Genomic DNA, 14,032 nt, shown 5'->3' on the forward strand with positions numbered 1-14,032 from the left:
CAAAAAAAAAAAAAAAAAAAAAAAAAGAACTATGTGGTTCTCCAATGTTAACTTCTTTGGGAATCCTGGAATGGTACTTAGCAATGATGACAATAATTGCTTTCCCACTTTTTTTTTTAACAGAGTTTTCACTTCATGTGGGAGCAATGCAAGGGCCCATTGTACTCACTTAATCTCATAGTGCCCCCATGAGGCAGGTAATATATTAACCCCTTTTTACAGTGGAGGAAACTGATTTCATGTCACTTATATATCACTTTTTTCCAAAAGGCTTTCCTGGCTTCTCCTATTATCATGCCTGACACATTTTACTGTAAATGTTTGCCCATCTGTCGGCCTCACTAGATCAGTGCAGTCAGGAACCATGCCTATGTTGTTACCTGTTACCCACTGTGCCTAACTCAGTGCCTGGCATAGAGTAGGTGCCTAAGAAGGTTTTGCTGACTGACTGGCTGGATCCATGAATCAGTGTGGAGGGGACTAACTTGCTCAAGGCCCCTGGGTAAGAAGTGGAACAGATACTCAAACCCATGGCTCTAAACTGTCAAATCCCAACTCTTAAATGTCATGTAGAAGTTTCCTCCATCCCATACCCAGTGTCCAAACAAAAACAATATGTCAATTTGAGCAATAACATATGGAAATTTAAGCTCTGTGGCAGAGCACCCTTCATCATTAGGGAAAGGCTGAGTTCTTCCAGGGCTCTGTCTAAGGAGCTCTGTAGTGGGCTGGGCATGAAGTGATAAAGGAAAAAAGAGATAGAGTTTGTCCTCAAGAAGGTGGAAATGTAAAGCACTGGGGTGTTGCCACCCTGAGTGGTGTAAAGAGCCTCCCCCAACCCTCCCTTGGAGCCCCCAGAAGCACCCCAGGCCAAGCCTCCTCCAGACTGTGGTCAAAGCTCCGAAGAAATCCATTTAATACTCCAAAGTCTGGCCTTAAGAAAATCTTAATGGTCCAAATACAAAGGGGTGGAGTGGGGTGAGATGATGCAGAATTGAGGGCTGTGGGGAGTGTTTCTTTGCTTAAATGAAAAGCCCAAATAAAATAAATAAATGAAAACATAAATCACAGTGTCTTCTCCGGGCTCCTGGCTGGAGGAAAACAAATTAGAAAGGGCTTGAAGGAAAGGAGTATTGAAAAAGCTTGACTTGAATTAAGTGGTTATATATTTTAAAAGCACTTTGTTGGGTCCTGTAAAAATAGCAAATAAAAAGGTGTAATATCCCTTGGCCGTTGGAGGCAAATACAAGTAATAAAATAAGCTTGGGTCGGGGGGATTTAAGAGTATAAACTTCAGTAGAAGGGAACGGAGAAGCATTGGGTTTAGAAACACTTTCACTTCTCCCTTAATAATTAATGATGAGGTGTTACATTTTCAAATAGATATCATGTGTCTTTCTAACACCACTCACTTTCCTCTTAAAATGGCCCAAAATGAAATTTAAGGGCATAACTTGAAATTTCTTTCTTTTGACAGGCAACCTAAAGGAGTGATTTCAGGGCTATCGAATAGATATATTTAGGGTCCGCTTTACAATCCCTTTATACATAGTCTGAGAAAAATTTCATAGTGAAAATTGTCACAAGCATCTACCCCAGGTGTCAATAGCCAATTTGCAACTCCTTTTTGACCGGCTGTGTAGTTATCAATTTAAAAATAAACCTTGGGCTTCGCTGGTGGCGCACTGGTTGAGAGTCCACCTGCCGATGCAGGGGACGCGGGTTCGTGCCCCGGTCCGGGAAGATCCCACATGCCGCGGAGCGGCTGGGCCCGTGAGCCATGGCCGCTGAGCCTGCGCGTCCGGAGCCTGTGCTCCGCAACGGGAGAGGCCACAACAGTGAGAAGCCCGCGTACCGCAAAAAACAAACAAAAACCTTAACTTGAGAGCTTAGATATTTTTCCAAAAAAGAGGCTTGAGCAATGAGTCTTGTAAAAATGGCCATGGAAGAAAATAACACGAGAAAAGTTACCAGGAAAGAGCTCAATGAACTTTCTCCTTGTTAAGAAATGCTTAAATCCTTTTGTTTGTAAATGGCAGGTGGGTTGTACAATTCCAATGTAATTTCAGAAAGCCATCTTCTGAATGTAATAAACATGTCGGTAATAATAGGATTCAGAAAATAGCAAAATGCATTCCAGACACCCTTTGATTGTGCATACAGAACAGAGAATTTAGCTATAATTGGCTATAACACAGTTATGGACAGCAAATGACACACTGTGGGTTTGGGTGACGTAGCAGTTCTGATTAGGGATGGTACGTTTCAGCCGAACACCCAAAATAAAATAGTGAGTCTACAGTGACACAGCACCTTTTCTTCCTCCCTCCCTGCCTTCCTCACTTTATTCCCTTCTGTTAACTGAAGTGTCGCAACTTAGGCTAGAAAACTTATTCTCTTATTACTCAACTAGTCAATTGTCAGCCAAGTCTCCATTCTTTTCAGAGATGAACAGTTGTATGGAAAGGGGGTAGTAAGAGTCCATGGAGAATTGACTTTTGGAGAACTAGATGTAATTTGAATCAAGAGTTATAATAGGAAATAAACCATTACAATAAACAAGGAAACATGTATACAATTACTTTCACGGTGTAATTTTATTCACTCTAGTTGAGAAAATAAAGAGATAATACTGACCGTAGCACCTGGGTATTTAACGCAAACTGTAAAATCTATTATATTAAACAAAGTTAAAAGCGATGTGAAAGATCTTGAATCTATTCAAGGCATGCACCTCATTACAGGCTTAGCAAATTAAAACACAAATAGGATTAGAAAAGAATAATGTAACAATCTCTCACTATGGTCCCTAGAGCATTAAGTCATAAATTGGGTTTGCATTAAATTGTGCCTGCAGTATTGAATTCAGGGAAAGAGCTGTGGGCTGGAGGTAAACCGCACTGGGCTGCTCACCAACTTTGGCAAAGCTATGTGTTTTCTGAGATGTGTAGTAAATTTGTTAGAATATAGCAGGTCCACAAAAAAATGAGCACTTCATATCTTAATTTTAAAAAAGTCAGTGTCACGCCATATGTGGCCTGCAGAGATATAAATGCAGACAAAAATCTGCGTGTGAAATGGAGCTGTGTTACCTACGTGTATATGTAGAGAGTCATTGCACTAAATGCATTGCTCAATACCAAATGCAATGTTTCTTTTGAAAAAAAACCTCTCAACACAGAGTTTTTGATGAATTTTGTTTTGTTTTTATTTGTTTGATTTTGCAAAAGAAGAAAGAAAAGGAGAAAGCAAACCATCCTTTTTTAGAGAACACATGTGGGCTTTTAGATCATTCAGAGGAATGTTCTCTTTCATTCCATATGAAGATTAGACCTTAACTATTCTGGCTGAACCATAGAAAAATACATATGACTTATTTTTTAAAAGCAAGTGGATGTACTTAAATCAATTTTTTAAGTGATTCAAAATTGAAAACTACTGTCTACCATGTTCCTTCCATTCCAGGCTTACTGTATTTGGTTTGTTTCCTAATCCCTGCGTGAGGGAGGCTAAATCAGGAAAAATGGAAATGCTTCTGATTATTTGTATGGCGCCCTTATGTTAATTCCTATCTGCTGCCTCTTTGCACATGGGCAGGCCAAAGGCAGAAAGTGGGCCGTTGGTCCTGTTTCCTCAGGGCCCTGTCCCAGGGCAGGACTCAATTTATTTTCTCTGACTTCTTAAAGCTGTTATGAGAATTAATGAAAATTGATGTAAAATGGTCAGAAATGTTAGTCTGCCTGCTCCCGCTTCATCACTGAGTATAAGTCACAGAAGCAACCTCTGTGAGGCCACCCAACTTCACTGGTTCCCCCAGTGGAAGTGTGACCTTCCCGGCTCAAGGATGGGCAGTAGTGAAATCTATCCAGACCTCCTTGATGGGGGAAGTCCATGCGCTTCTTCCTTGCCAGCCACTTCTTTACCCTTCCTCACCTCTGGCTCCCATCCTCTCCCTCTCAGCCCTTGCAACTGTCCTGGCCACCAGGCAAAGGGTTTCTACACCACACTAAGCAACAGACAGTCTGTTTAAACTGGCATCGTCTATTTTCAAGAGCTGTTTTGAAAGTCTAAACAGCTCCCATTTGGGCTTTAGTAAGGCAAATATGGGCTAAAACACACGATGCCCCTTAAGTACCCAGGACCCACTGAAGTTTCCCACAGCCACAGTCTGGCTCGACCTGGTGACAATTTTTCTGCCGTGTTATTTATGTGGTGGTTTTACTTCTAATTATGGCTCATGATGGCTGTTAGTGCTGAGCAGTAAGAGAGCAAACTGCCTTGTACTGCCATTTAACTCCAGCCCATAAAACGGGTGATAAAGCCGAGGGCTTAAAACCAAAACAAACCCCCCCAAAACGTAACTTTCTGTGACACGCTCACGTCCGTTGCTGCCATTCTGAGGCTGGAAACTTTCACTGAGGAAGCGCATGGAGGCAGGTGGCTCCTGAGGCCTGGGAGCCTCAAATTTCTGCTCTGGATTCATTCTTAAGTCATCCTCTATTGCAGACAAAACAACCCCGGACCTCAGATGTAATTAACACATGCCAGGTTTAATCAGAACCAGTGTACTTGTTGTTTAGAAACTAATGAAAGCAAATAGATGTTACTTAACTCCGTACATAGTGAAAGGTCTTTTGTGGTTCTCAGTTTTGATTACTATTTTTTGATGTTAAGAAGAATGCCACTTGGTGTGTATATAAACAAAGAAGATGAATGGCCGGGCTGAGAATGAGTTGTCCATAATCTGATTAAAGCAATAGAGCTGGCTCCTAGGAGAACCACATGGGGTTTAATGATTGGGTTGTTGTTCTTAACATGTCTCATGTTCACTCTTAAAGAAATCAAGAAAAATTGTTAAGAGGTTACTGATATTTCACTCTGGCATTGGGTTATCAGAGCTTCTGACAGGAAAAGAACATTCTCTGTGGCTGGAATCCAGTGTCCAGCCACGTAAGCTAATTTGCCCAAATGATATTAGGAGGCATTTAAAACTGAAATCTGCCCCAATTCACTCATTCTGCTGGCAGAGCCGTCATGGATGAGGCAAGGACAGGCTTGGTTTTGTTGAAGTTGCGATGTGATAAAATAGCTGAGAAATGCCACTCATCTTCTGTTTACTTAGTTCCTTTTCCTTCTTGACAAAACGCTTCTGGATTTTGGGGAAATGTCTGCTAGTGTTTGGATTTTAAAATACGTATTTTAAAGCTCGGGAATACTCTAGCCTGTTGGGATATTAGGGGGGAAACTCACTTGCATTCTTGAGCTCTGCAGGAGCTCATGGTAGTTGAATGTAATGATTTGCTACTCTACTCCTGCCTGTTAGTGAGTTCTGCGGTCCTGTGTGTGAGTGCAGACGTGTGTGTGTGTGTGTGTGTGTGTGTGTGTACATTCACGCATACCATTACTCATAAGTGAGTGGTCCTGCAAATTTAAGTCGTTCTAACAACTTGAACAACATAGAGAGGGCTGACTCTGTGCATCGTGCGTTGCCTCCAGAATACAGTCAACATAAGCTCTCGGATACGTAATAAATTTCAGGACGACCTCAGTGATGTTCAGCCATTACGATCTTTGCTGCCTTTGAAACTCCACAGTGGGTAATTGGATTCCAGATGGACAGGAATTGGGTTATTCTTATTTTAAAACAGTAATCCAAATGATTTTGAGCACTCTAAAATCAGTTCATTAAATACATATTTGAGTACCCACTGCGTGCTAGTATCCCATTTTGCAGATGAGAAAGCTGAGGTTCAGAGAGGTTAAATAACTTCCTCAAGACCCCTAGCCGAGTGGTTAGTCGGTAGCTTAGTTCCAACTCTGAGCAAAATCTGTCTGATTCTCAAGTTCGTGCTCTTTCTACCACCCTATGTGTCTCCATCAACAGTCAAACCTCCATGTTTCAACAAATAGTAAATGTATCTAGTCTCTTTTCTTGATAAGGTCTATGAATCTTACAGAAACCAGCGATTGGCTCTCTCCTGCGCAAGGAGAAGCATCGGCAGGCTGGCGCTTGGCCTACCTGCTCCCTGCACCTGGGCAGGTCAGGGTGTGATTTCCATGTACTTCTCAGCTCCCTGGTGTATCTGCCTCCTCTTTCCCTCACAGACCAGCCGTTGGCTTCAGTCACTTCCCAAGCCCACAGACTGAGGTTGGATTCCAGGGACACAGGAAGGACATGGGTTGGAAATGAATGGAGAGCGAGAGAGCTAATCCTCTTCCTGTCTTTTCCAAGAATTTTCCTCCTCCCGCTGGCCCATTCTGGAGCCACGTGGTCACACGTTGACACCGCCACTTGAGGGCAGGGAGAGGAAATGAAAGGAGATGGCATAAAACCACAACTGTGCTATTTATTAAAAGAAAAATGATGGAGAAAGAGGTTGGAACTAAGCTGCTTTCTCTTAGAAAATGCTGGCAGTAATTTTAGTGGCAGGTTTTGAGCATCTGAATGTATTAGCTAAAGAATTCGAATATAATGAGCTATGCAGTATGGTAGCGTGCGGAGAGCCCCAGGCTAACTGGCAGGGTCAGGGTGACCTTGAGCAAGCCACTTCACCTCTCTGGGCTTCTGTTTCCTCTTCTGCACCAGGTGCACATGGAGCCAGGCGATCCCTGCGACTTCCTGGGAAAGCAGTGAGGGGTAGGGCAGATCGCCTGCTTTGGAGTCAGCTGATGCTCCGAATCTTAGCCCTGTCACTCAGCCCTTGCACGAGCTGTGTGACCTGGGGTCAGTTATTCAACTTCTCTGAAGCTCAATTTCCACTGCTGTGAAATGAGGATAAGAGGTCCCTCTCAAAGGGTCATTAAGAGGTTTAGATTGGTTAATGCATGGACAGCTTCTGGAGAAGGTATTTTCCCAGGCCCAGAGGAAGAACTGGTGAGTAGGATGCTTTGAAGGCCAGCGAGGGAGGATAACTGGTCTCGGAAGAAGTACAGGCTGGGAGAGGCTGGGGGTGGGGCGTGGGGCTCTGGGTGACCCTTTCCAAGGGAGGAGAAGATGAAGTAACTGTTAGTAGCAAGACAGAAAACAGGACGCCTGAATGCCAAGCTTCGTCAGGAATGTTGCCTTGGGGGAAAAAATGAAATCTCGGAACACTCTTGCCTCCCTGCCTACAGCTTTTCATTTCTTAACTCTATTTTTAATGAAGATGGGAAAGTTTACAATTTTGACAGTTACATTTATTTCTACCATTTTCATCTAAAACAATACAATGAACAGCAATTATTCCACCTGGGTTTCAACTGCAGCAGGATAAATGTCAGTATTAATGAAACATGTTCTGTGTACTCTGTGTTGTCTCTTCTGTTCTCTGTCTGTCTGTCTGTCTGTATCTTTCTTTACCACCAACCACCAAACCATCCCTCTCTCCTTCTTCCTTCTCGTCCCCATCCTCCATCTTCACAGTGCGTCACAGAAAAATATCGAATAGGGACCCAGTTGAACTGAAGGGACTGAACCATGTGCGTGAAGCAGCCCAGAAGAGCAGACCTTCCCCAGAAGGGCACACGGAGCATCCCAGTGAAGGAAAGGGGATGCCTTGCGTTCCTGGGCTCACCATCCAATGCCTTCAGGCCACAGGGGGACACCCCAGCTGCTCCTCCAGGCAGGGAAGCTGACCTGTCCCTATCAGTGCCAAGCAGAGGCTAGAGGATCATGCACCTGAGCAAGAGGAATGAGATGAGTCCCAAGCTCCTGAGGGTTCCTCCTCAGGTGTCACTCACCCAGCATGATGCCTCTATGGACATCGAGAAAGCAACAGGAGCTTTCTTTGCATAATCATGGTCAAATATTTGTATTTGTTTAGGATTTGCTTCTATAGGATTTTTTTTGTAATTCAAATCAACAGGTTTCCAAAATAAATCTGAATCTCTTTTACAAGTAAACACAGTAAAAAAAAAAAAAAGAAAAAAGAAAACAAGGAAGAAAGTAGAACTGAAATTGCTGAAGAGGAGCAGAGGCATTAGATGTTCCCAGACATCTGAAATGAGATCATTGGAACAGCTAGGCATGGCTCTGAGCTAAATCAAAAAGGAAAATCTGGGGTGACATAGTTCATTTCATCTGACAAAATTAAGTGGGCACATTTTTTTTTTTTTTTTGCTGAGCCACTGCTTCCTGGAACAAACTCAAGGAGGAATTTATTACCTGGGTTCTTGTATGAGTGTATGTTGGATGACCAGTTGAACAAAGCCTTCAAATAGAATCGTGCACAAAGACAAAAAGTGTGCCATGGACCCTTTCTGAAAGGATAGCAGAGTTAAGATGACAGAGGCGCACCCAATATTTGGCCACTACATTTTAGATTGGACTTAACACCATCCCTTAAAAAATAATCACTTTTAGGGACTTCCCTGGTGGCGCAGTGGTTAAGAATCCACCTGCCAATGCAGGGTACATGGGTTCAATCCCTGGTCCGGAAAGATCCCACATGCTGTGGAGCAACTAAGCCCGTGCGCCACAACTACTGAGCCTGTGCTCTAGAGCCCACGATCCACAACTACTGAGCCCACGTGCCACAACTACTGAAGCCCACGAGCTCTAGGGCCCGTGCTCCGCAACAAGAGAAGGCACCGTAAGGAGAAGCCCGCGCTTGCAACGAAGAGTAGCCCCCGCTCGCCGCAACTAGAGAAAGCCCGTGTGCAGCAATGAAGACCCAGTGCAGACAAAAATAAATAAAAATTTTTAAAAATCACTTTTAAAATAAATTTTTCTTATATCAAAAGTGATATATGCTTATTGTAGGAAATTTGTCAATTACAGATTAAAAAAAGAGAAATCTATAACCCCTCCACTCAGTTAACCACTATTAACATTTTAGTGTCGTCTGTCCATCTATGCAAACGAATGCATGTCTACTTTACGAAAATAAGAAATTACTACACATAATGTTTCGTTAAACATTTTTTCATTTAATCATATACCATGAACATTTCCCATTTAATAAATCTCTCCACAATATCACTTTGAATGCTTGCAATACTGTGTTGGTATTAATACTATAGAATACATTAGGAAGATGGTATTACAATACATTTAACCAGGCCCCTCCATGCTAAATATTCAAGTTTCTAACATTTCACCTGTATAAACAATTCTGTCGTGAACATCTGGGGCTAACTGTTCTCAAGGGGTCCTCTGTGACTAGATGTGTTTCAGGGATGGTGGGTCTAGTTCACTCAAGGCCAGGGTGCTCTAGAGGTCAATGAATTATTTGACCTGTGGGCACAATCTGTACTTTTTGCACTTTTCTAGGCAGGAAGAGGAAACAGTGAAGGGAACCCACAGTCTTGATTTAGAGAGTATTTTCTGGGCTGCTTCATGAAGGGAGTAGAATTCTGTTCGATCCCTACGACCTGCAGCCTCTGGGTAAGATAGAGGCAGAGAAGACAGAGGGTGGGGATCACTGCAGAGGCAGACAGGGTGGAGTTCATGCTGGCCACAGATTAGAGCCCTAATGTTCCCTGATGGGGAGGATTCTAATTTCTCCAGATGTGCTCCTCTACCTGAGAGTTTGCACATGGCAGGAGCATGGTGGCCCTGGGTAGAGGTGGAATGCATTCGGATACTCTTCCTTGTATGTAGTAAGTGAGTTTGTTACTCTGCAAAAGGTGCATGGCATTTGGAAGTAGTTCTCCCTCTCTATGGTTCTTCAGAAGACTCGAAGGTGTTTTGTGATCTAAGCACCAACATTGAAATCCCCTCCAAAGAGCCATACGAATACCTGACTCCCCATTCCATCAGGTTAGCCCTAAGCATGATAATCCCTAGTGGACCTCAGACAGATGAGAATTTATGTGTTTGAACACTGATAAGGAAGATTTTTTCTGGGTAATGGGGTATAATAGCACAGCTACAGAATGTCCCCAAGCATGTCTGTGTGTTCACACATGTCCGAAACCTTCACGCTAAGTACACATGGGTAGACTTAAGTATTTAATCATTACAAGTCTGAATTTATTGTAATCATATTCCCAGCACTGTTCTTTTTCCCTAAGTGTTTTTTATTTTCTAGATTGTACTTCAACCCCGAAGGACATACTTTTGAGAAAATACTCCGTTAAAGACATTGTTGGAGCAACTTTTATTATCCATTAGCGTGTTTTAAAGTGGACTTGAATAGAAATGCTTTTTGCTAAAGTAAAAATACATCTGTTCTATGATCTAATTGTACAATTGGTTAGAATTTTTATCTATCAGTTCAAAGGGAAACTCAGTTTCAGTGAATTTGTTTTTAATAAAACTGTGTTATCTATGATAAATATATTTCACTTTGTTCAAATGGATTTGATTGGGAAAACATATTGAGCAGAAGTACTGGTAGAGCTTAATTTCATTGCTTTGAGAAAATGTATTGAATGCTGGTTTGAATTAAATTCTGTTTGTTTTAATAAAAGTGTATTGGCCTGAGTGTACATATATTTGTTTTAGTGGCAGTGCATTGGATCCAATAAAACTATATTGGCTTCCCTGCTTATGTCTCCTTTTCAGTGAAAATGGATTGAATGGGAAAACGAAATAGGCATGAAGCAGCCAGCCCCAAGGTCTCTGCTTGGCGAGAGTATCCAAATAACTGGGAGGGAGTGGGTTTCCATAGACTTTATATCAAAATACGCTTTTAAATTTAAATACCTTTTACCATCAAGGACTCAGATGCGAGACTGAATTGCCACCATAAAAAGTGCAATTTTCTGAAGCAGCCCTTTCCATGGACAAGTTATGGGGCTGTCCAGAACACCAGAGGAAGAAATTTTATGAAAGCCAAGAACAGGTTTGTCCACATCCCTTAAGCTTTATATGGGTCTCATTGGTTCCAGTAACAGACTGTCTACCAGGCATTCCTAAGTCCCTTAAACGAGCAGAAAAGAGATCATGAGTGCTCCCTACGGATGGTGCCGGCCCATCAGCGCTGAAACGGGTCTGCCTTTGAACTGATTAAAAGGGGGAAGAATTGGAATAAATGTTACCCTGAGACACACATCTGAATTGCCAGACTTCTCATGGACCCTCAGAGAGGCATCAACTCTCCAGAGGGAGTTGACACTGGTCCTGCCATCAGAGAATGGCAGCCTGTGCAAAGTGCCATGACTGCATTGTGTAGCTGTACATGGCTCCCAGATGCCCAGGCCCACAAAAACTCTTTTGCATAGGTGCCCTGACCCAAAGACTGAAGTTAAAATAATGAGGGTTAACAATAATATCAGCTGTTATTCTTTTTTTTTCTTTTTAGATGTTGGGGGTAGGAGTTTATTTATTTATTTGCTGTGTTGGGCCTTCGTTTCTGTGCGAGGGCTTTCTCTAGTTGCGGCGAGCGGGGGCCACTCTTCATCGCGGTGCGCGGGCCTCTCACTATGGCGGCCTCTCTTGTTGTGGAGCACAGGCTCCAGACGCGCAGGCTCAGTAGTTGTGGCTCATGGGCCTAGTTGCTCCGTGGCATGTGGGATCCTCCCAGACCAGGGCTCGAACCCGTGTCCCCTGCATTAGCAGGCAGATTCTCAACCACTGCACCACCAGGGAAGCCCTCAGCCGCTATTCTTATGTGACTGTCTCTCTGTTAAGAAAGTGTGTGCTTTGAATTGTTTTTTCCCCCAGAAGATGAACTTGATCTGACTCTTCTACCCAGTTTCATTTAGCCTTGATGAGAAATAAATGCAAATACTACTTTCATTAACACCTTTTCTCCAACTAAAGTGTTAACAAGCTGTAGACTTCAACCTTCCCATGAATAAGTGCTAATTCACAACAAGTACCATTACCAAGGAACTCTAAGCCTTTGGTGTATAGTTGCTCATTTTTTGAATGCCTAAATTCTTACAAGATCCTACAAGGTTAAAAGAGCAAAACTGATTCATGGATTTTTTTTTTCCCCTAAAATATTCCCAATTATATACTGGAAGTCAAGAATAAAATGGATTTTGTGATTTTTAAAATTTGCTGTGCTGTCCTTGGAGACAGCAAATGGTTCACTTGGTCGGAATGTAGTATTGATCTACCACATTTTAGAAGCTGTGGGGTTGAGTGTACCAGTTTCAGAAAGGAAATAGCAATGTGCAACTTAATTCACTGTCCTAATAATGGAGTTTTCAAATGATAATGCTAGGATATTTCTAGTATCAAACAACATGCATGCAGAAACATAGTACTTTGGGAAGGCTCACTGCTGGATTTTGAGGATGGCTGTGAAGTGAGACCAAATATATCTGGGAACCAGAAAATCTCATATGTAGATTTGCAGGGTCTCCCTGACCATGGGCTTAAAAAAAAGCACATCCACGGGGGGCGGGGGCAATTAGAAACAGACATTCTCTCATTGGAGAGACCAATGAGAAAAAGGCAGCCCCCATCCTTCCACAAGACCAGTGAGAAAAAAGGTGCCCTCTGAAATTATCTGGGAGATGATTTCAGGAAACCCCAGAAGGTGAGTGGGAAAGTGAGGCAAAGAAAGGAGGCAGCTAGCAAAGGGTTTGCTATTAAGCAAGTGGCCGCTGAGGTCAACTCCAGATTGATCCACTGTAGCAATCTGGGTGTCAGTAGAGAACCTGTGTCTTAGGGTTGTCCTACTCAAGGGGCAAGGGAGTTGAGGTATTTATATACCATCATCAATTTATACACCAACTCCCATTCTCACTGGTCGAGATCTGCTCCTAGGGAGCATTAATTCTCCGGTGCATCCAGCCTGCCAGGTGAGCAGAGAGTGGGCTCTGACCACCAGAAAAAGCTTTAGGGCAAGAAACGCAGTTGGAAGCAGTCAGGTTGAAGGTAAGCGCTGACAAGATCTGCTCTCCCCATGAAGCTCATTTTACAGATGGGTAAACTGAGATGTGGAGGTTAAGTAGTTTTCCCCGTGACACAGCTACTAAGCAGCACAGTGCAGAACGCAACCCAGCCCATTTCACTAGGAAGTCAGCGACTTAACCACTTAGCCACACTGTCTTGGCCATGCTGTCCAGCTGAAGAAGCTGGCATGCCTCCTAAGACTTAACAGCCGTGTCTTGAGGAGGTTTACACTGCATCAGGGTTGAGGCTGAGTGTGGCGGGGCGGAGAAGGGCACTGGAAGTGCTATATTGTCTGAGCTTCTGCCTCTGGCAGTGGCCGGATAGTGATCTATCGAAGGCTGAGCTGAACCTTAGTATATAGGTATCTGCTTACTAGATGCCAAACTCAACTTGTCCTGTGGTTATATCTTCACGAATAACCGTATGGCCAGGGCTCCTGGGTCATTTGCAGTGAGCCACGGGGGGCTCCTAGCTAGCTCCAGGTTCCACCTGCCCCTGGGTCGTCCCCCTTTCAAGTTCCTCCTTTTGCAGTCGGTTTTTCCGTTTCAGCTGCACTTGCTGGCTGCTAGCTGCTTTGTAAAGTAGGTTATGGCGACTTTGTGCTAGAAAATAAAACAGCAATCCTCACCGCTGTTTTGATTCCATTTAATGAAATAGTGGTGACATCTGAATGTCACAGTTGCAGAGAGGTGGATGGGTCTGGTTGCTGAGAGTGGAAAGATCAGGATTATTCCCCAGGCTAACAGCTCCTGTGACAATTCTGCCGTTATCACTGTTCTGTGTCAGCCCGTGGTTGCTGCTACGTCCCTCTTACTAGGGAGAGACTTCAGGTGTAGCAATAGACCTCTAGCTATTTTTCGTTACCTATAAATACAAATGGACAGCCAGGGTAGAGAGGATGCACGCAGTATTGGGAAGATGAGTAAGATCTGTCAGTAGAAAGGAACACTCAGCTAACAGTTCCTGCCATTCAAGAATTCAAAAAGCATGCTGTCTCAGGACGGCCAGTAGAGTGGGTGTCATCCCATCAGAAAGTGCCAGAAAAATCTTTGGTTTCTCCTTCCTCGTCACAAATAAAGCGGAGAGAGCGGTGTTGGGAAGATATCAGACAGCAAACATGGAGGCAAGTCAAGAAGCCAGTCTCCTCAATCAATTATGCTAGAGTATCATCAAATCAATGAATTCACAGTGTGAGCGCTTGCGGCAGATGGACAACACTTGTCGGTTCTCAGGAGCCACGAGAGTCAGATTTATTTTCAA

The 14,032-nt window shown here is 43.3% G+C and overlaps 1 pseudogene; it reads right to left on the bottom strand.

Annotated features, from left to right (window-relative positions):
• Window positions 1–5,899: 5,899 nt before the first annotated feature.
• On the bottom strand, window positions 5,900–9,556 carry LOC114901350 (annotated as a pseudogene).
• Window positions 9,557–14,032: the final 4,476 nt, after the last annotated feature.

Source organism: Monodon monoceros, unplaced genomic scaffold (assembly GCF_005190385.1).
Source record: "Monodon monoceros isolate NGI ecotype Baffin Bay Population unplaced genomic scaffold, NGI_Narwhal_1 Super_Scaffold_2, whole genome shotgun sequence".
In the NCBI taxonomy this organism is placed as follows: Eukaryota; Metazoa; Chordata; class Mammalia; order Artiodactyla; family Monodontidae; genus Monodon; species Monodon monoceros.